The sequence below is a fragment of the Anolis carolinensis genome, chromosome 2 (assembly GCF_035594765.1).
Source record: "Anolis carolinensis isolate JA03-04 chromosome 2, rAnoCar3.1.pri, whole genome shotgun sequence".
Classification (NCBI taxonomy): domain Eukaryota; kingdom Metazoa; phylum Chordata; class Lepidosauria; order Squamata; family Dactyloidae; genus Anolis; species Anolis carolinensis.
The window spans coordinates 97,973,516-97,995,799 of record NC_085842.1 but is presented as its reverse complement, the minus strand read 5'-3'; the positions used below and the strand labels follow the sequence as shown (position 1 = coordinate 97,995,799).

General features: G+C 42.8%; 1 protein-coding gene and 1 long non-coding RNA gene across 2 annotated transcripts in view; both read left to right on the top strand.

The window, feature by feature from the left end:
- Positions 1-22,284, top strand: part of synpo (synaptopodin) — a 97,006-nt gene that overhangs the window by 29,522 nt on the left and 45,200 nt on the right. The window lies entirely within an intron of this gene.
- LOC103277890 (uncharacterized) lies at positions 11,157-20,562 on the top strand. The gene is made up of 3 exons (XR_505749.3): positions 11,157-11,378; positions 12,026-12,116; positions 18,604-20,562. It is a non-coding gene; the product is annotated as an uncharacterized LOC103277890 (long non-coding RNA).

Below are 22,284 nucleotides of genomic sequence, written 5' to 3'. Positions count from 1 at the left end.
GAAGGATTTGCTAGAAGTAATGCCAAATATAATGGAAAGTGGGGATCTGTTTAGCTTTCTGTAAGCATGTATATGTCTGTGTATATAACAGAAGGAGGGAGGAATGGGATGGAGAGAGAGAGAGCTTTGAGAGGCACAGACAAATTCAATCTTTTGTTCTGACTGGGCTTTACTGAGTTAGTTTAACAATACGCTCAGATATGCATTTGGTCCTGACAAGACATCTGGAAATTCTAAGTGAGGAACTCAGAGGAGCCACTGCCAGGTGCACATTTATCATTTCTCTACACTGTACATTTGAAGACTGCTAGCTGAATGAATGTATTCACCATCAACTCCATTGAAATGTATTTCCTCTGGAATGAGGAAACATTTATTTCTGTGATATTACATCTGTAATGGTCTATTGACACTAACAACATGGGCATTGTGGTCTTCAAGGAATTAATGTACACCTGTGAAATTGTGGGTGATGAAGCACGGAGGTCATGGTGACCAAGGCAAACCTGCCCTAAGGTGCTTTCACTCAGAAGGTTCCCAGCACTTCCAAGGAAGCTGTTATAGTACAAACGTTGATGGAACATAGGTAGCCTCAAGGGAGATGATTTTTGCCTTCTTCTCACTGGACAGAATACCTTGAGATCTTTTGATAAAAACATTGTTCACTTTCATGTGTTCCTTTGCTATCATCCATCATTAAATGCATATAGTGACAGCATCAAACCATTTTGACCTAGGAAGGTAAGTTCTGATTAGTACTTGGATGGGAGACTACCAATGAAACCAGGTAGTGTAGATCAGGGCTTCTTAAACCTTTTCAACTTGTGACCCTTTTTTGCCCCTGATAACATAAGTATATAAAATAGGTATAAAAATAAAACTTTTTTTAAATATCGGATGGTTAAATCCATGGATATGGAGGACCAGTTGTACCACAGCAATAACAATTGGAGCATGCCTAATTTCTAACTACATAAAAATCAAACCCCTTATGTGAAATACAGTGGCCCACAGTATCTGCTGGGGTTTGGTTCCAGGACCCACAGCGGATACCAAAACCCATGGATGCTCAAATCCCATTATATACAAGGGTGTATTAAAATGATGTCCCTTATATAAAATGGCAAATTCAAGCTTGAGCTGGGCTTCCCCCCCTCCCCACAGTTCCTACTCTGGGAGGGGGGGGGAGAAGCCTTTCATAACCCCAACAGTGAGCTAAGGGGACCCACAGTTTTAGAAGCTCTGGTGTAGACTACATTTCAGAAGATAGAACTGGAAAAACCATCTCTGAGTATTCCTTGCCTAAGAAAACCCTATGAAATTCATAGGGTCACCATAAGCTGACCCTACACCACACTAGCTCAGTACTACATAATTATTACTGGTATTACATTGTATTCCAGCACTTCCTTGTCATTTTCCAAATATAAGATTGCATCTTGTACATTCTGGGGTTGTTTCCTTTCTTAAGATTTTCAAGGGAAGGGAGATGACGAAGTGTCCTGGCGTGACCAGACATAACCATTCTGTCCCCCAAGCCATCTGATGAATGCAGGACTTCTCAAGAGGATAATTCTGCATATAGACTTATTTGCCCATATTAGTTCAATCCCTAGCAGGTCTGAATATATTAACATGTTAATGAATAGAATTAACATAATATTAATGAGATGGTATAATACAACTTGCTTTATGACTGTTTTACCAAAATACAGAGCTTGGAGAAGTTACTTTGAATCTCTTGTAATTTTAGAGAGAGATGTATAAACAACTATATGCATATATAAACATTGAAAGCAAGATCAAAAGTCACATATACACATTTCCTTTCCTTTCCTTTTTCTTTCATTATTTTTGTGCTACACGTCTTAATTTTTATTTTATTGTATTCTATTTCTTCTCATTTTCAAATGTATCTAATTCTTAATGTATTCCTAATTTTTATTTCTTTTATTTTTTAAAGAAAAGTTATTTTGGAGGTGTAAAACTCTCAGAATTTCTCAGCCACCATGAGACTGTATGGGAATGCCCTAGTCAGCAAAATAAGACTTTTAAAAAGCATTTCAGAAAAGCAACCTGTTTGTCCAAATGTACAGAGGAATGGAAAAAGAAATAAATCTAGTGGTCCAGGAAAAGGAATTGGTCACTAATAAATCTATATTTTAGACTACAGCCTCTGAAAGTATTTTGTTGATATTACAAACAGGAGACTGTTATTCTCTTGCTTGAAGCATGAACAACTGGAACAAACCAACTCTTTCTGAAATTGTTGGGTTACTTTAAGTCTTAAAGACTTAAGTATCCGGGCTGGCAGGCATGCTGGATTTGTGGTCTGTTTCTCTAAGTTGCATAAAAAAATTGGCCCTGGACTTTTAAAAATGAAAGTCAAACAGAAGAACTGCTCTACTATGCCAAAGTAATGACCAATGTAGACATGAGATATATGTGGTGCAATGCCCTGCCTGAAATATACGGTTTGCACTGCCAATGTTGTTAATGATAAACTGTGTTATACAGGATTTTCCAAGGAGATCAGTAGCTGGAGACACTCACATACTAAAACAGAACCAATTATAGACAGACCCTGAGTTGCAAACATTCGACATACAAATGACTCATAGTTAAGAACGGGGGTGAGACAAGAGAAGGTATGAGAAATCTCCCTCTTGGAAGGGAAATTTACTCCTGAAAGAGTTATCAAGGGGGAAAGGTGTCTCCACTGAAGCTTTATCTCCAGTCCTTGTTTCCACAACAAGCCAATTTCTTCAAAATCCAATTATTTCAGGGATAGAAATTGAGGTGACACAGAGAGCAAAACAGACACCAGAAGGTGTTCACCCTTCCCTATGCTATCCAAAGATCGATAGATATATACTTAAAAATGTACCTGTTTCGACTAACATACAAATTCAGCTTAAGAACAAACATAAAGAACTTATCTTGTTTGTAACTTTGGGACTGCCAAAGTTTTGAAGTGGAAGTCTAAGAAACAAGGCATATCTGCATCAACTCATTTTCCATCTTTGGAAATTTTCCACTGGGTATTTGACATTCATACAGTTGGTCTTGCAGCTTGAAAAAGAGCTAGTTATCATCTAAAGAACTATTATATATTAGTGATTTCACTGTTACAGAGCACTGGAAGTGTGCTTTGAAATGGGATCTTGAGCAGGACTGGTTTAAAGAACAGCTGGAAGTATCGAAGTGACTTGTTTGCAATATCTGCATTTGCCAATTTTCCAATAATCCTCTCATATTTGAAATTGTCATAGACAATGTGTGAAATGGGGCCTTATTCTATAGTGAGTATGTGTATTAGTAGAATGAAATGTCATCAGTAGTTCTGGGGATCAATTTTTCCAATACATATTGGTAATGCAAAGGAGCACCAGAGAGCTTGATAAAACTTACTTTTGGAAAATCAAATGACAGTACTGACTGTAGATTCTAGGAGTTGTAGTCCAAAGCAGAATGCATTGCAGCTCTGCAGTATCTAGAGTCAGAGCTCTCATATTTTGATGTTCTAAAGCCCAAGGCAAAGGATACTTTCCAATTCCATGTACAGACGTTGACAAGAAATTTTGTCACATTGGACAGTAGCAGGCTAGTAGAGGGGGGCTCACCACAGGCCACAAGGAACACTTGTCTATCCAGTCTCCAGCATATTGCTGCTATTCCTGTCCCCTACATATCTGCCATCTGAGGTGGTTTCCTTACGTGGTGAGTAAGGCTGTAAAGGAAGAGATGGAAAAGATAAGACCAGGGTAGAGCAATTCGTGAGGATTTAGATGAGCTATGGGACATGTCCGGAAGATGTACAAACAGCACAAAGAAGAAAAGGTGAAGTAGTGGCAGTGAAATAGAAAAATATTACCTTGGGAATGTGGGCCTAAAAATAAGAAACCTAACATGATCTCCTACAAGGATAGAGAAGTGTGTAAAGTGATAGTTTGAGAAGGCAGACTTGAATGGAACGTAAATAAGTACAGAGTTGCTGTACAGATTTTCTAAGGTGATTAAGATATTATTGTCTTTCTGAAAAAGGGAGGCCAAGAGGCACGAACTCTTATGGAGCTACAACTGCTGACGAATATTTGATTCCAAAAAGTGCTTCATCAGGCAAGCTTTCATTATCTGTGAGAGAACTAGTATCGTACTTCCATACTTTCTAGAAAGCTTAAATGTTAAATAGGGATAATGGAAAGGGTTATTGTACCACCTTAGTGTCTAACTGAGAGAACAAAGTTGGTACCATAAGCTTTTGTAGACCTAAGGTGTTTCTCTACACTGTGAAATCAATAATAATAATAATAATAATAATAATAATAATAATAATAATAATAATAAAAACTTTATATATACCCCGCCACCATCTCCCCAATGGGGACTCGGGGCGGCTTACATGGGGCCACACCCAAAACAATACAATGTAAACAGCATATAAAAGAACAGCACAACACAATACAATAAACAATACAGTAAATAATATCCATTACAAAATAAAACAAGGAGACAATAAAAACAAGGGCAGACCACATGAACATTAAGTTAAAACTCGGGGTGAGAAAGACATAAAAATAAAAACCACAGCGAACAGGGTCATAAGGGAGGTGGGGTATTCTGGAGGATAGATATTAGAGGGAGCAACAGAAAAGAAATATAAAATGGTTACTCTCCAAAAGCGCAGCGAAAGAGCCATGTTTTCAAGTCTTTCTTGAAGGCTGCTAGTGTGGGGGCTTGCCTAATCTCAGCAGGCAGAGAATTCCACAATCGGGGGGCCACAGCAGAAAAGGCCCTCTCCCTTGTTCCCACAAGGCGGGTCTGGGATATCGGGAGTGGGGACAGGAAAGGATGAGCGAAGGGATCGTGTAGGCTTGTGGTAGGAGATACGGTCACGAAGGTAGGTGGGTCCCAAACCGTTTAGGGCTTTATATGTGATGGTATACACCTTGAATTGGGACCGAAAAATAAAAGGCAGCCAGTGGAGCTCCTTGAACAGGGGAGTAGATCTCTCCCTGTAACTCGCCCCCATAATTAACCTGGCAGCCGAGCGCTGGACCAATTGTAGTTTCCCGGGCCGTCTTCAAGGGAAGCCCCACGAAGAGCGCATTACAGTAGTCCAGTCTAGAGGTAACTAAGGCATGCACCACCGTGGTCAAGTCAGACTTCACGAGGTATGGTCGCAGTTGGCGCACAAGTTTGAGTTGTGCGAAGGCCCTCCCGGCCACCACCGACACCTGCGCCTCAAGTGTCAGCGCTGAGTCCAGGAGGACCCCCAAACTGCGGACCTGTGATTTCAGGGGGAGTGCGACCCCGTCCAGCACAGGTTGCCACCCAATACCCCGATCCGACGCGTGACTGACCAGGAGGGCCTCTGTCTTGTCAGGATTGATCCTCAGCTTGTTCCTCCTCATCCAGTCCGCCACAGCGGCCAGGCACTGGTTCAGCATCCGAGGGGCTTCCTTGGAGTCAGATGGAAACGAGTAGTGGATTTGCGTGTCATCTGCGTAGAGATGGCAACACCCTCCAAAACTCCGGATGACCTCTCCCAGCGGTTTCATGTAGATGTTAAATAGCATGGGGGATAGAATAGACCCTTGCGGGACCCCGCAGGTCAATGGCCAGGGGTCCGAGCAGGTGTCCTCCAGCTTCACCATCTGGGAACGGCCCTCCAGGAAGGACTGGAGCCACAGCAGAACTGTGCCACCGAGCCCCATCCCAGAGAGCCTTCCCAGAAGGATACCATGGTCGATGGTATCGAAAGCCGCTGAGATGTCCAAGAGAACCAGCAGGGTCACACTCCCCCTGTCCAGTTCCCTACGGAGGTCATCCACCAAGGCGACCAAAGCCGTCTCAGTACTGTGCCCAGGCCTGAAGCCAGACTGCGAGCGGTCCAGAAAATCAGTGTCATCGAGGAACTCCTGGAGCTGCGTGGCAACCACCCGCTCCAGAACCTTGCCCAAAAATGGGAGGTTGGAAATTGGTCTGTAGTTGTTACATACAGATGGGTCTAAAGAGGTCTTTTTTAGTAATGGTTTTACTACTGCCTGCTTAAAGCAGGATGGAACTGACCCCTGACCCAAGGAGGCATTTATAATAGCCACAAACCAATCCAACAACCCATCTTTGGCCAGCTTAACCAGCCAAGAAGGACAAGGATCCAGAGTGCAAGTGGTCGCCCTCACAGACCCAAGAATCCCCTCCACGTCATCAGGAAGAACAAGCCGGAGAGAATCCCACAAGATCGGACAGACAGGTACCTCGGTTACCTCCGCTGGAACTACAGTTAAGCTGGAGTCCAACTCACGGCGTATCTGAGCAACTTTGCCTGCAAAATGGTGCGCGAAATCGCTGCACCGAGTTGCCAAGTCATCAGGAAGCCCCTGGGTCTCAGGAGGCCGCAGGAGCTCCCCAACAACTCGGAACAACTCCGATGGCCTGTTGGCTGCAGACGCTATGCGGGCAGTCGTGAAAGCTTTCCTGGCTGCTCGCAGAGCCACGGAATAAGCCTTAATAGCGGCTTTAGCCCGTGCGTGGTCAGACACATCCTGAGATTTCCTCCAGATACACTCTAGTCCCCTCCTCGCACGCTTCATCACAGCCAGCTCCTCAGTGAACCAAGGAGTCGACGTGACTCTACGCAGCGAGAGGGGACGTTCGGGAGCGATCGTGTCAAGTGCCCTTGTCAGCTCACTATTATAGCGATCAGCCAGGACATCGACAGGATCGCCAGTCTCCAGAACAGGAAGATCCCCAAGAGACCTCAGAAGTCCATCCGGATCCATCAGCCTCCTGGGGCGGACCATCTTAGTGGGTCCACCACCCCTGCGGAGGTTAGAAGACACGGCGAAACTTAAACAGATCAGATGATGGTCAGACCATGACAATGGAAGGATGTTTTGCTCTTCCACTCTGACTGTCCCACCGTCCACGATAAAGACAAGGTCCAGCGTGTGTCCTGCCTGATGTGTGGGCCCAGATATAACTTGAGTCAGCCCCATGGTCGTCATGGCAACCATGAAATCCTGAGCTGCACCTGTCAATGTGGTCTCGGCATGGATGTTAAAGTCTCCCAAAACTATGAGTTGTTGGGAGACCAGGGCCGAATTGGAGACCACTTCTGCTAGCTCAGACAGAGAGACTGCTGGGTCGCGGGGTGGACGGTACACCAGCAGAATCCCCAAGCTGTCTCGGGCTCCCACCTTCAAGAAGACACACTCGAACCTCGAAGATTGCGGAACGGCGCATCTGATCAGGGCGATGGACTGCCGAAAGATCACCGCGACTCCTCCTCCCTGCCCCCCAGCCCTGGCCTGCTGATGCACCCCAAAACCCAGTGGACACAGCTGGGTGAGATTCACTCCACCCAGCTCGTCCAACCACGTCTCGGTGATGCATGCCAGATCCATGCATTTCGCTACCACTTTGATTGCTATCGCTTAATGCTATAGTATAAAGTGGTGTCAAATGGTATTAATTTAACAGTTTCAGTGCACCCTGAGTCTCCTTCTTCATTCAGATGCATGGAGTGAAGTATAATGCAAAGTAGTCTCATGCTACATGAAGGCACAAGACTGCTTTGCATATTTTTATTGGAAGTAAGCCAAAATTAGGTTTAGCCACTCAAAGTGTTAAACATAAATAAGAAATCTGGAGGATATATCTAGCAGATGACAGGCCCCAAAGGAAGGCTGTCATTACAAAAACCCAGTTGTCTAGTTGCCAGGGGATGTTACAAAACTAGATTGAGTGATTAGGGTCCACTTAGCTAGAGACATTTTCTCCTTTGTGGATAGAGCCTGGGCTGTTTCTTTGTATGTAACTCGCTGGTTGGAGAGATGTACAGGCTGGAGAACAGAAAACAAGGTACACAATTGTAGGTGATAGGTGTTTTATTCCAAAATATCTAGAGCGTGTCAGATTGGAAATGGTTGAAGCACAAGATAGTTTGGGATAAAATTAACAGATGAATGCAAACAATAATGCATTTGAAAAATACTTGGTTTTAGAATGTTCTCTCTTATTTATATTCAGGTAGCTTTGATTCAGTCATGAAAGCATTTCAATTGGCAGGACAGCTCTGATAAAACTGTAATATGACACATAAACAACAGTGCAAGATGCCCAGATTGCCTGAAAGTGGGTTCTACTTATGTCACTCTCTCAAAATAAGAATCTTAACAGGTATATCCCAAAATAATCAGGGAAAGCTAAAACGGTATGCACATGTCATGTAAAATATCTCCCTTTGGAAAAGTTTCTGTTAGATGTGAAGTATCCATGAACTCAATTTTAAGCTGCTGCCCCAAACTAGAGCTGAAGTTTGCCATATCAGACGTCCAAAAGCCCTTGATTCCTTGAATATCTGAAAATAGGCCATGTTGATATTTATCATCCAAAACAAGGATTTGTCCTCTCCATATGGGCCAGCATAAAACAAGCCATTCCAAACATGGGAGAAAGCTCATTTTTTATCTGTAAGACTTTTGTTTCCCATTCCTCATACACATTTGAATGGGAATTTCCAGGAGCAGCCAGTGAGAAGGAGGAACCTCCCTCTCTCTGCTTATAGAAGTTATGACTGAATAATCCATGCTCTCTTTTACTTGCTTTCTACCACAGTACAGTGGAAGGGAGAGATGGGCAAATTCTTCTAGCCCTCTCTCCTGAACTATAACAATAGGAGTTTCTGCTAGAAAATTCTAAGTTGTTTTTGCTGTTGTGTGATCATTTGTCATTGCCTTTTAAAGAAATAAGGCAATGAAGTTGTTTGAGTGCTGGACTACAACTCTGGAGACCAGGGTTCAAATCACCGCCTGGCTATGAAACCCACAAGTAACACTATCTCGGCCTCAGAGGCAAGCAATAGCAAACCTCTTCCAAGAAAACCTTGTAATAGATATGTCTTAGGGTCACCATAGGTTGGAATCGAATTGAAGACACAAATCACCAAGTGAGTTTTGTTTTATTACAAAAATGATTTTTGATGGTTTATAATTGTTTATATTTTGAATGATATATTTATGGAGGCACCAAAATCTTTTAAAGTGCTTAGGGACTCTAAAGGTCTTAATCTGACCCTGATAGGGTCACTCCAAATCAGATTATGTATTGCTGTCTTGATTGTTTAGGCATTTTGTCCAAGCGCTGCTCACCAGACTACAACTTTCAATTGAGATAAGAATCAAAGGGACATGTACAAAAAATGGAAAAAGGGAGAAATCACCAAGAAGAATTCAAACAAATATCCAGAATATGTAAGGCTAAAGTTAGAAAGCCAAAGCATAGAATATGCTCAAAAAGAGAGGTCAAAAACAATAAAAAAGAATTTTTGGTTATATCCAAAGCAAAAGGAAGAACAAGGAAATGGTAGGGCCGACTGCATACAGGTGATGGTGAAATGCTAACAGGAGACAGAGAAAAAGCAGAACTAGTCAATGTTTTATTTAAACATGCTCAGTCGGAGAGGATGGAGCAGAGCCTGCGTAGGGGAAAGGTAGCACAGAATAGGTAAAGAGGCAATACAGGAATATCTGACTAATCTCAATGAAATGAAGTATCCAAAACCAGATGAACTACATCCAAGGGTATTAAAAGAACTGGCAGAAGTAATTTCAGAGCTACTGGCAATCGTCTTTGAGAATTCTTAGGGAACAGAAGAAGTTCCAGCAGACTAGAAGGCACATGTGGTCCCATCAAAAAAAAAAAGGGGGGGGGATGAATCAACACTCATTTCTTAAAAACAAGTCATGCCAAATGAACCTTATATCTTTTTTGATAGAGTTATAAGCTTGGTAGATAAAGTGAATGCTGTGTATGTAGCATATCTCAATTTTAATAAAGCTTTTGACAAGGTTCCCTGTGACTTTCTCACAAATAAACTAATAAAATATGGGCTACACAATGCTATTCTCAGGTGAATTGGGAATTGGTTGAGTGATCAGACCCAAATGGTGCTCACCAATGGTTCCTTTTCATCCTGGAAAGAAGTGATTAGAGAGGTGCAGCAGGGTTCTGTCCTGGGTCAAGTGCTGTTCAACATCTTTATCAATGACTTAGACAACAGAATAGAAGGCATACTTATCGGGTTTACAGATGACACCAAATTGGGTCTGATAGTTCCAGAAGATAGGATCAGAATCCAAAATAACCTCAACAGATTAGAGAGCTGGGCCAAAACTAATGGAATAAATTTCAAAAGGGAGACTTGGTACACAGAACTCCCATGACCAACAGAAAATACGGGAAGGGTTTGATGGGCATTGACCTTGAGTTTTGGAGTTGTAGTTCACCTACATCCAAAGAACACTGTGGACTCAAATAATGATGGATCTGGGCCAAACTTGGCACGAATACTTGATATGCCCAAATTTGAACACTGGGGGAGTTTGGGGAAAATAGACATTTGGAAGTTGCAGTTCCTGGGATTTATAGTTCACCTACAAAGAGCCCCTTGAACTCCAACGACAGAATTGGGCCAAACTTCCCACAGAACCCCAATGACCAACAGAAAACGCTGGTCTTTAGCGATCCCTCTGACACCCCCCTCACGACCCCCCCCCCCGGATCCCGACCCCCAGACTGAGAAACGCTGGCTTAGAGAGCTGCCCGAGCTGCGGATGTTTAGCCTGGAGAAAAGAAGGCTGAAGGTTCTTCCCGACAGGCCTTATATCCCAGGATCTGATTCCAGGTTTTCTATTTATCCCAGATTACCTGGATATCGGGCTTGTCTGGAAGGGCCCTGGGAGGGGACATGATATCCCTGCCTCAATATTTGTGAGGATGTCACCTTGAGGGGGAGGCAAGCTTGTTTTCTGCTGCTCTGAGAGTAAGACAGGGAGCAATGGATTCAAAGTGCAGGAAAAGAGCGGCTTGGCAGTGGGATATGCTGCCTCGCAGGGTGCCGGAGCCTCGTTTTTGGGGGGATTTGAAGCAGAGGCTGGATGGCCATCTGTAGAGTTGCCGTGGCGTAGACTTGGAAGAAAGCGGGCTTTACGAGAAATAAATAAGTAACTGGCAACGCGCAGGAGGCAGCTGGTGGGAGCGCCTGGTTGAGTCAACCTGGAGGGAGCCCAGGACGCAGGCGCAGAGAAACCCGGGAGGGCGGGCGGACCAAGTCCTGGACTGGCCCTTCTTTCCCCTGGAGGGAGGGAGGGAGGGAGGGAGGGAGGGAGGGAAAGAAGGAAGAGGTCGGAGTCGCGCTCCTCGTTTTGACAGACGCGGCCAGTTGCTGCGAAAGCCGGGACACCCGAGCCGCCCAAACAAGCAGTGCCGGGTCTAACGCCTCCTCGGAGAGCGGAGAGAGGAGTAAGAGAGCGAGAGAGGAGCCCGGGTTGCAAAGCCGCCCACCCACGCAAAGAGAGAGAGAAGGAGCAAAGGTAAGCCGCGGAGTGGGGCGGTAGGGGAGAGGAGAGGAGAGGAGAGGGGGCGGGACGCGGGGAAGTCGCCTTCTCCAGGCGGACGGGCCAGAAGGAAGGGCCCGAAGGTGGCCTGGCCAACAGCTGGCACCGGGAGGCGAGCCAAGGCTACCTGCTCCTGCTGCTGCTCCTGTCCCAGGGAGCCCTCGGGTAACAAGCGAGGCAAGCCTTGACTCCTCTGCCCACCCGCTGCCCCGTTTGCCAGCTGTGGCCCGAGGGTTCCCCCGCGAGTGGGTGGCAGGGAGCGGAGGGGCGGCAGAGCGTGGGCCATTGGGGCGCTGCACCTCCGTCTCCCCCTTGACAGAAGGAGGCGGGAAGAGTCCGCAGGGAGGGAAGGGTGGCCAGGGCGCTTTGCCCGGTGGGGTCGGTGCTTGCTTGGCTTGGAGCTGCTGTCGGAAAAATTAGCGCACGCCCGGAGGCGACGTAAACAAACGCTTCTCTTTTCCCCGGGGGAGAGCAAACTCTTGGCTGCGCGCGTGGATTTGAATGAGTTTAGGATTTGCAGTGGGGGAGTCCGAGGAGGAAGCCCTCTTCCCTCCCCTTCTGAGCAGTGGGATGCCTCTCCGTCCCTTCCTCTTTGCCTCCGCACCCCCTTCATTCATACATAGGTGGAGCCGACGGTTTGAATACGGAGAGCAAGGTGAGCTCCCGCTGTTAGCCCCAGCTTATGCCAACCTAGCAGTTCGAAAACATGCAAACGTGAGTACATCAATAGGTACCGCTTCAGCGGGAAGTTCCATGTAGTCATGCCGGCAACATGACCTTAAAGGTGTCTACGGACAACGGCGGCTTTTCAGCTTAGAAATGGAGATGAGCACCCCCCCCCCCCACACCCGAGTCGCACACGACTAGACTTAATGTCAAGGGGAAACCTTTACCTTTACTTACTAGCTCCTTATTCTTGTTACCCCCCCCCCCCCCCGGCTGCTGCTGTGGGTTTAGAGCAGGCATGGGAAAGCATCGGCCCTCCAGGAGTTTTGGACTTCAGTTGAAGTCCAAAACATCTGGAGGGTCCAAGTTTGCCCATTCCTGGTTTAGAGTGTTGTTGTGGTTGTGTGCCTTCAAAGTGTAGGGCATCCCATTCTGCTCTGCCCCATCTCTCCATGCTCTGGCTGGGTGCCCCCAGCAAACCCCATGGCCAAGCAAAAATGTCCCTAGTCAGCACAGGCGGTGGTTTCAATTTGCAGGGTGGGGTGGGTGGAGACTCCCAGATTATTCCCTTCCAGCTCCCTCCATATCCATGCCTCAAAGGAGGATTTGTGAAGTCTGAGCAGATTATCAGGGGCAACCCCATCACAAGGCAGGGTGACCAGGTCCAGGGAGGGGGCCTGGCAGGAGCTCCTCTCAGCTGTCCACCTGGAGCCCCTGGCTATCCCTTTCTGCTGGAAGAGAGAGCAGTGGGTGTACTTCACTCAGCCATCCCTTCCCAGTGGGTTGCCACAGTCCACTCAAGGGCTGAAAATGGCATTCCCGTGGGGTGGGGTGCCATTTCCCCTTTGAAGTAGGAAAACCCCTTGCCCTGCACACTTTCAAAACACTCTAGCGTGCAGGATTGGATTGAACTGTCAGATTGTCACTTGAGGTACCTGGAAGCAGAAAGGCAGAAAATGGCATAAGAATCTGGTCAATGTAGTGGAATGGAATCCCTTTAGCCCTTGGGAATCTGCATCCTGTGTTATTCATGCATCCAGGCTGTTGTTCAGAGTTATTTTTATCTGTCCATTTCTGATCACCTTATGATCTGACAAGCAGAAAAACAAGGTATAAATAGGAATATAAGTCCATAAAAATCATCTTCCAACCCCTGGAGATGTGACACCAGAGTCTGTGTCTATGTGGAAAACCCCAGGTTTTCTGTGTATGTTATCCAGATTCGTTACAGATCTGTTACATACTTATTTAGAGTTTAACTCAGTCTCTCTTAGTTGAAAAAGGAACCTAAGATTAAGAACACTTTTTGTTCCATCTCCTCTGTTTGTTTGTTCTCCCTGCCTCCAGGCAGGCAGGAGCAGAAGAACCTCTGCTGGGAGGCTGGTTTGGGACGGCACAAAAAAGGCACACTTGCTCCTTTAAAAAGAATTCTGCCACCCCTTTTTCCTTCAGTCCCCAAATTTCTAGCACTGGAAAAAATGAGGCATCAAAAATCCTCCACAGCAAGAAGTCTTCTATTTGCTACTTCCACATTCTTTGTCTATCTTTGTCTGCCTCTTTTCTTCAGATACCTAAACTTTCTAAATGCTCAACTGCAATTTTAGGCTACTGCAAATTTTGGAGATTTCATTTGGAGAGCCCTAATTTTACCTTGCCCCCAATTCTATAGCTACACCCTTGGCCTCTACCCCCTGAAAAAATGCAGGAATACATCTCTGGGGAGCAAGACCAGGAAACACAGCTTGCTACATCTGTTCTTGCCACTAGGTTACCACACAATACTCAATAAGTCATCTTATTTCTCTGTATCTGTGGCATTCAAACTTTGCACATTTAGGAAACACTCCTGTGATTGACTTGCCTGCTGAGGAAACCCTGTTTCTATTTGCCAAGGAACCAATATCCTGTCCACACCTAAACTGATAAATCTAAGGCGTTGTCTGGGACCTTTGGACCTCCAGAGGTTTCAGCTGAGAATTCACGCCAACCTCAGCTGGCATCGCTAATGGCAATGAACGCTGAGAATTATAATGCTTGCTTCTGGTATATGCTCTGTCTGCATAACTGATTCCAGTGACAGTTTGCAGGGCAAGTGAAGTTTTTTTGATTTTTAGTCCAACATTCATAGAGTTAGCTATAGGTCCAATGTTCATAGATTAGCTATCTCATGTAACAAAGCCTCTGACAAACTCCTTTTTGTAGTCTTCTAAAACCTTTCCAGCCCCACCTTTTCCTTCTTATCCTTTGTTTATCTGGAAGGCCTTTTAGCAATACTAACACATGGAGAATGGTAAAGGAAGGCTGTAGAAACACAGACTTGTAGTATCGGGTTGCAACAGTGTGCAATAAAAATTGAGAAAGAATGAGATTCAGCTCTAGCTGCTCCCTCTATAATTGTGAGTGCCCACCTAAAACAGGCAAGATAAACAGTAGCTGCCTCCAGAATCCTTTTATGAGGATGTAAGAACAGCAAAATAGAGAGACAAGATGAAAGGAGATTACCCTACATCCACAGAACACATTAAAAAAGCAGAGATCTATCTGTATGGCCATCAAAATGGAAAACACAAGAAAAGTGAAGACTGGTGAAAGAAAAAAACATCCTTGAATACATTTTGTAAGAAAGATTCAAGAGGTCTCTATAACAGGGGTCCTCAAACTTTTAAAGCAGAGGGCCGGTCCACAATCCTTCAGACTGTGGAGGGGCCAAATTATCATTTGGAAAAAAAAACCCGAACAAATTCCTATGCACACTGCACATGTCTTATTTGTAGTGCAAAACAACAACAATGAAAGAACAATAAAATATTTAAAAATGAAAACAACTGTAACCAGCATAAACCTATCAGGATTTCAATGGGAAGTGTGGGCCTGCTTCTGGCCAATGAGATAGTAAAGTGAATTAGGATTGTTGTTGTGTGCCTTCAAGTCATTTCAGACTTTGGGCGAGCCTAAGTCTAAAATTATATATTTATTCATTTACTACATTTATTTATTACATTTATATCCCGCCCTTCTCACCCTGAAGGGGACTCAGAGCATGTACATACAATATATATTATTAGCATAGCACAATATTAGCATTATATATTACTATATTGAACTATACCACTATACTGTATATTATATGTAATATATAACATATAATTAATATTATTATATGGTATTATTATCATCAATATTATATGTATATACAATATATTATATTATTAAAATGATATAAAATATATTATAAAACTGAGGGCGGGGCCAGGTAAATGACCTTGGAGGGCCGCATCCGGCCCCCGGGCCTTAGTTTGGGGACCCCTGCTCTATAAGGTTCAAAAATGTTCTGTCCTTATACAAGGCTCATCTGATTTCTTGTTTCATTTAATTGGTGCATGTTGTTTGCTCTAGATAAAATCTTTGCTTGAACAAGTTGAACTACCCTTTTTAATTCTGTGATATAGGAACATCTCCCCATGCTTTCCATGTTATTTCAGCCTCTGGTATGGAATTTTTTGTGAAAGAAGTAATACCCATTGCTTCATTGACTGAGGTATATAGTCAGTCCTCCACATTTACTGGAGTTAAGGGCACAGGGCCTCTGCAAAAGTGGAAAATCCTATGATTAAAAAAAAATCAGAGTAAACACCTTGCTGGGAATCTCTAGGTCTTCCAGTGTGATTCTATAGCCAACTTCTGGCAGAGGTTTATAATAGAATAATACTAGAGAACCTACAAATGCTTAGAGAAGTGTTCTTTTTAGGAATCTTCTAGTACAACTGTGTGGTCATCTTTCAGCAGAGTTAACAATAGAGTCACAACACAGAACCTAAAGACTTATAGTATATACATATTACTCAAATCAATGAATAATCAGATCTGCAAATGTGAAACCTGCAAATATGGAGTGCTGATTATACCTGTATTCAAATGGGGGATATAGTTCAGAACCTTGGACAGCTCATGTAGGCTTAAAACTAAGATGGATTCACTGCACCTTGGACATCCAAGCCACCCACTGCCACTGGCCAGTTCATATATGTTTATCTAAGGATAAATTTTAATCTTGCTTGTTTTAAGCTCGCTGTATACAGTATTTTAATGTATCATGTGATTTTATATTTTTCTTGTTTTATACTGACATTGAATGCTTGCCATTATTATGTTGTGAGCCACACTGAGCCCCCCTGGGGAGATAGGGTAAATTACAAATAAAGCATTATTATTATTATTATTATTATTATTATTATTATTATTATTATTATTATTATTATTTACACTATTTCCCAGTCCCTTTGGCATTCATTCATTGGTTGTATTTGTTTTCTCACACCTTCAACACCAATTGGCATTCCTAGGGCACCTGCCATTTATGAACTCAGAATGCATTGCAGGGAATGATTGGCAGTGGCAAACTGTCTTCAGAGGTGCAGTTTTCCCCTCATAAACCAGCTGATGTGAAGTGGTGCCAGCTCTGCCAGAATTGTCTGGCAGTACAATTCAATGCATGTTTACTCAAAAGTTCCACTGTTTTCAATGGGAGTTAAAGTAAATCTACACTACAAAGTTATTTCAGTTTCATTGACATGGGATTTCGAGGAGTAGGCCAGACCAGAGCATTTTATGTATCTCACCAAGCTACAAGCTCAAAATTTCATAGGATGTAGCTATTGACAGTTAAAGTCATTAATTGTGTATTACAGAAACATATTAAATGTATACAGGATTTCAGTCAGAGTGAGATTAACATCACAGTGCAATCCTCTGTTTGGAAGTAAACCTCTCTGGCTTCACTGGGGCTTACTGTGAGGTGCGTATGTAAAGAACTGCAGGCTCAGAAGGTGTATTTGCAAGCTGGCAGGATGTGTGTATGTGTTAGTGTGTCATTGATGAGGTCAATGCTGAGTCTCATCAGTGAGCATGTATAAGTTCAGTGTGTTACAATAGGAATACAAAGGCTGTGGCCCATGCAATTTTATGCCATAATAAATGTCTTAGTTTTTAAGATGCCATAAGATTCTTTGTCAACTCTGGTTAATACTTGGAAGGAAACTATAGCTCTAGGCTATATTTCAGATCAAGTAACTGGCAAAACCACCTTTGAGTACTCCTTGCCTAAGGAAACCCATAACGTTAATGGGGTTGCCATAAGATGACAGGTAACTTGAAGAAACACACAAGACCAACATGACAATTTTTCTGGAAATTGCCAATGAAAGTTTATGGCACAATAAATGTCTTAGCCTTTAAGGAGCCAGAGGATTTTATGGGCTTTGGGGAAGTGCTTTACTACAGTAGAGTAATTGGGCTACTCTTTTGGAGTGAGGGTGCAGCTGCCGAGAGTCGATTGACCTTATTAATCCAAGCGAAGTCAGATATACTACAGCAAGTCCAAGCCTCTGGCTCAAAGAGCAGCTTATTTAAATATCACCATAGATTAGCAGAACTGTCCCTGGCAAGGGAAGGAAATAACAGCTGAAAATCACAAGTTATAAAAGTAGCACTGATGAGCACCAGATAGAATGTGATAGAGAGAATTTGTGCAATTGAAAGGACTCCTGGTGGGTGCATTTTAGCTTTTTGTGCAGCCTTTAAATTCAAGTTCATTGTTTCCTAAATTTCCATAGTAGCTAGTCATTTCTTAACATCCATTTTCAGGTATGATAAAATGGGCCCAAGGCTAACATCTCAGTAACTGCAGATTTCCTCTGGCACTGGAAAAATATATTTACTACTTTATGTAACTGTGATTGCAAAGGAACATACACTTTTTGTCATCATTAAGTCAGTATTGGTCCCTGTGTGATAGGCACATGAGGGATTTCTTGGGCTACTTTTGCAATACTACCATGTGTGAAGTAAGGTGAGGACCTATGAAGAGGTTGGATTGAATCTTCATTGGGAAGCTTTGATCTTCCATATAATGCCTGATTGTGTGGCAAATAAATTGTCACTCCCCTTTAGATTTTTAAAATTAATAGTTTAAAGTGCAATCCTTTGTAGTTGTTCAAATTCTCTCCCCCATCATTTGTGATCTCTACTAAATGGACTCTCTTCATTTCTTTTTCAGTAGGCATCACTATGAGAAGCCCATTGGGACACTTCATTTTAATAGAAATTCTTATAATTGCTTCACTCAATCATGTCTTTTAATGGGAATTGGTGCTGTTACACTCTTTAAGTATTACAGACAGGATTTGGGAGGGATGGGTTGAAGATAAGAAGATGAGCAAAGACGTGGAATAAATACTGAAGACAATCAAAGACGAAACTGCAGAGGCAGGTTTACAGCTGAACATTAAGAAACCAAAAATAATGACCAGAGAAGAACTACATTTAAAGTAGATGATGAAAACAATGAGATAGTTGAAGGTTTTTCTACATCATCACTCAGTCATTCATTAGAATGGGGGCTGCAATCTAGAAATCAAAAGAATATGAGAACTTGGAAGGATAGCTATGAAGGTATTACAATCCTGAAGTGTAAAAATATACCTGAATTCTAAAGTGATTATTGTCCGTGTCATTTTTTCCCCATTTCTATGTATAGATGTGAATGCTAGACAATGAAGAAAGCAGATATGAAGAAAATCAAGTCATTTAAAATGTGACATTGGAAGAGACTTTGGTGGCCTGCCTACAGACCTGTAAATGGGTTTAAAAGCAAATCATGCCTGAATTAGAAGCCAAGATGACTGAACCAAAAATGTCATACATTGTACATATCATGAGAAGACACAACTCACTAGAAAAGTCAGTGATGTCTAGTGAAGTAGAAGACAGTGGGAAAAGAGATAGACCATATTCCAAATGGATAGATTCAATCAAGAAAGCCACAGTCCTGAGTCTGCATGTCCTGAGTTGGAGAGTAGGTGGGCTGTTGATGATAGGATGACTTGGAAGTCTTTCATTTATAGGATTGCTGCTTTGGAACCATGTTGGAAGACAGGTGGCATGTAAATAATATTAATAAATAATATCCAATAATAATAAATTGTTGACTTGATGGTGATGAACAACAAGGTTTTGTTTACTTGCATGAGCAGAAATAGCAGTAGGGTGTGGTGGATACACGGAGAAGAGATGAGGCTCCTGTGCAGTTGAGTAGAAGCGTGGTTTCCATGCATGTTACTGACATTTCCTCTTTCAATATGTATTATAGGTACAGGAACCACATCCTCCTCCTGTGGCCATCCATGACAGTGGGAATTTTTGCTTACATCAGAGCTTGCAATGTGTTGTAGAAAATGAGGCCCCATAGGCTTTTGGATATTCCAGGAGGGGAAATTGTGCTTTTAATATTTTTCAGGCAGAACATTAAATGCTAAACAAGTGCATTAGATCATATTGTTGTGAGGAGAGAGACTGTATCATTAATGTATTTCTAGAGCTGTTATTAGGAATAGGGTCATCTTAGGACGGTGGTTCTCCACCTATTTGCTTGGATTTTAATGTATTTATTATTTATTTTGTGAATCGTTGGAATGTTTTTGGTCAAATGTCTTGTGTTGTTGTTTTCGGGCTTGTCCCTGTTGTAAGCCTCCCCGAGTCCCTTCGGGGAGATGGGGCGGGATATAAAAATAAAGTTTATTATTATTTTATTACTATGGGAGGTGTTTTGGCCTACAACTCCCAGAAATCCCAGCCAGTTTACGAGATGTTTTGGGAGTTGAAGGCCAAAACATTTGGGGACCCACAGGTTGAAAACCACTGTCTTAAGAGATGAACTTGTGGTTTTGAAACAATTGGGAAAAAAAGCTTTTAAGATTCTAGGGAACTGGTACACCAAGCGTGTGCCCACTGGCAGGTCTCTAAATCACCAGGGTGTTACCAGCATGAACTGATCATAACATCTTTATTCCTTGGCATTACAGTGGTTTAGAAACTTCCTTTCTCATCCTTTAAGAATGAATAGTATTGTGTGATTCATAACTCTTTCAGAAAAAGTTAATTTCCTTTTCGTGAGTTGCCATTGCCAAATGACAGTAAATTATGTTTCTTCTGTTGGAAAGGAAAAAGGAATTTAGATTAAGCCTGTGGTTTTTTATGTGGCAGGATGGAAAAATTGCAATCTCATTTGCCCAGCTTCATTTTTGTTTGTGTAAGAGGTACTGCTTGCAATTTAACACCTTGGAACCAGCAAGAGGGGGGTAGTACAATTGCCTCTCAGAGCCAATATTACTTTCCCTGTGGCACCTTATCAGCAAAATTGGTTATGAGAGTGGCTACTCTGAGTTATCATACGATTCTTTTACTGTCTGAAATACTTTGCCTTATCTCTGTCTATTTGTCTCTCTCACTCTGTATTTCCCCAAACTTAAATCTTCTTTCTATCACAGTCTTCTACAACCCCCTGAGTTCTGTGATCCAGTTCCTTCAATCAGTTAGATCATCATGAGGAAAATGCAGCTTCCAAGCTGCAAAGAGTGGTAGGACCTACATTTGCAGTACCTTAAGTTGTCCAGCACTCTCCCAAAGGCCCTAAATAAACTTTTAAAAAATCCAGGTATTTTGTCTAAAATGTGCTGAAACTTCTTGTGCATGCATCAGCTTCTAGTGTATTGTGTATATGCTGATTGGACAGGGGAAGGACCCAGTTTTCACCAGAGAGTTTGATGAACTCTTCAATCCATCCTTTACAAACAATACTCTACCTTTCAGCAATATTTTAGACCATTTATTTATGAGGTTATTTTTGCATTAGATACATAATTTTGAAATTGCATTGTATTCTTTATGCAGCTGAGGGTTACCAAGTTACAAGCTGGTGAATCCATCCTTATTTGTAGTGATAGCTTAGGATACGTTTTCTAGCTAATGGGAGAGAGGGATTTCAATTGTTTTGCTCTTGCTGCCAGTGAAAATTAAATACAATGGTTCATCAGGTGGGAGGGTATGGAAAGAGAAGCCATGAAAAAGTAACAAGCCAGCAAAGGCAGTGGGAGTACTCACTTTGATTATACCATATTAATGAAGATAATAGTTTTTCTGGTTGTCACTTAGCAACCCTAATAGATCAACTATGCATAGGCATTGCAAAAAACATCTGAATGAAAACTCAGTTTTTTCCTTCCTCACTTGGTTGTTTTTGTCTTGTTGCCCCATTTATAAGCTCTTGTGCATCTGTGGAGGCATTTTGATTGCTGAGCTACTTAAAGGTGCAAAAGAGTCACCTGCTGGGTGAAATTAGTAGTTCTTCATCTGTATCATTTTATCTCCTACAACCCAGAATGAAAGGGAAGCACAGCAAGACAGCAGGGCACTTGTGAGGGATGGAAGAGGATATCAACTCACTGAATACTGTCCCCCTCACAAATAGGTCCACATTGGGTGAAAGGCACATGTGGTCCTATATGCAACCCATCCACAGCTGAATCAGATTTCATATTTAATTTAAACCAGGATGATCTTCCAAGCCTGTGATATGCAGCGCTTTGATGCGTGGGAATAAAGGGGAGCTTGGGGATCAGAAATGTGCCTGGAGTTTTCACTGAACAGGCAAATACATATGTTGCTTTATATGGGGAAAAATAAACCCCACACTGCTGTTGCAAGGGCTCAAAGCCAACAACTGCTTGTGTTAAACACATACACACCCCAATCTGTCTTCATTTCATTATTGTCAAAACTTCCAAAACATTTGAATGAAAATGCAATGTTTTTTGACCCAGGTTATAAGAGCTAGTGTTTTCTCTATTCATGTATTTACCCATTCATAAGTCACTGTGAGAATGTCCTTTAATATACTGGTGCGTCATAGGTTATTCCTGAGTTGTTTAAAGGTATGCCAATGCAAAGAAGCCAAACCATCTCACCTGCAAGATGTTTGCATGGTTGAATAACTCCACCTTTGCTGCCTGGGTCACTTCTCCTCCCCTGCTAAAGTTTACAAACTCCGCCATAAGCTCAGTCAGTCCCGGGGATAACATTCCTAACATAATAGACTCAGCCTGAACAAAGCTGTAACTCATACCAGATACGACAGTCATGTTGTTACCAGAATGGAATCCAGACAATAATCTTGCCTGGCATTGTCTGGTAAGTACCTTAACTTGCCTTACCAAACTCTGGATACAAAGCTTTGAGATATGCTAACTCTGCCAGGTCTCCCTCTTTGTGCCTTAAATATCCTGGAAGGAAATAAGTAGGTCAGAATCTGGCAGCATTCAGTGTACTTAAGCCTGTGGATTTCAACAGTTTATTTAATTTTGGGTGTATGAAGTGTGAATAT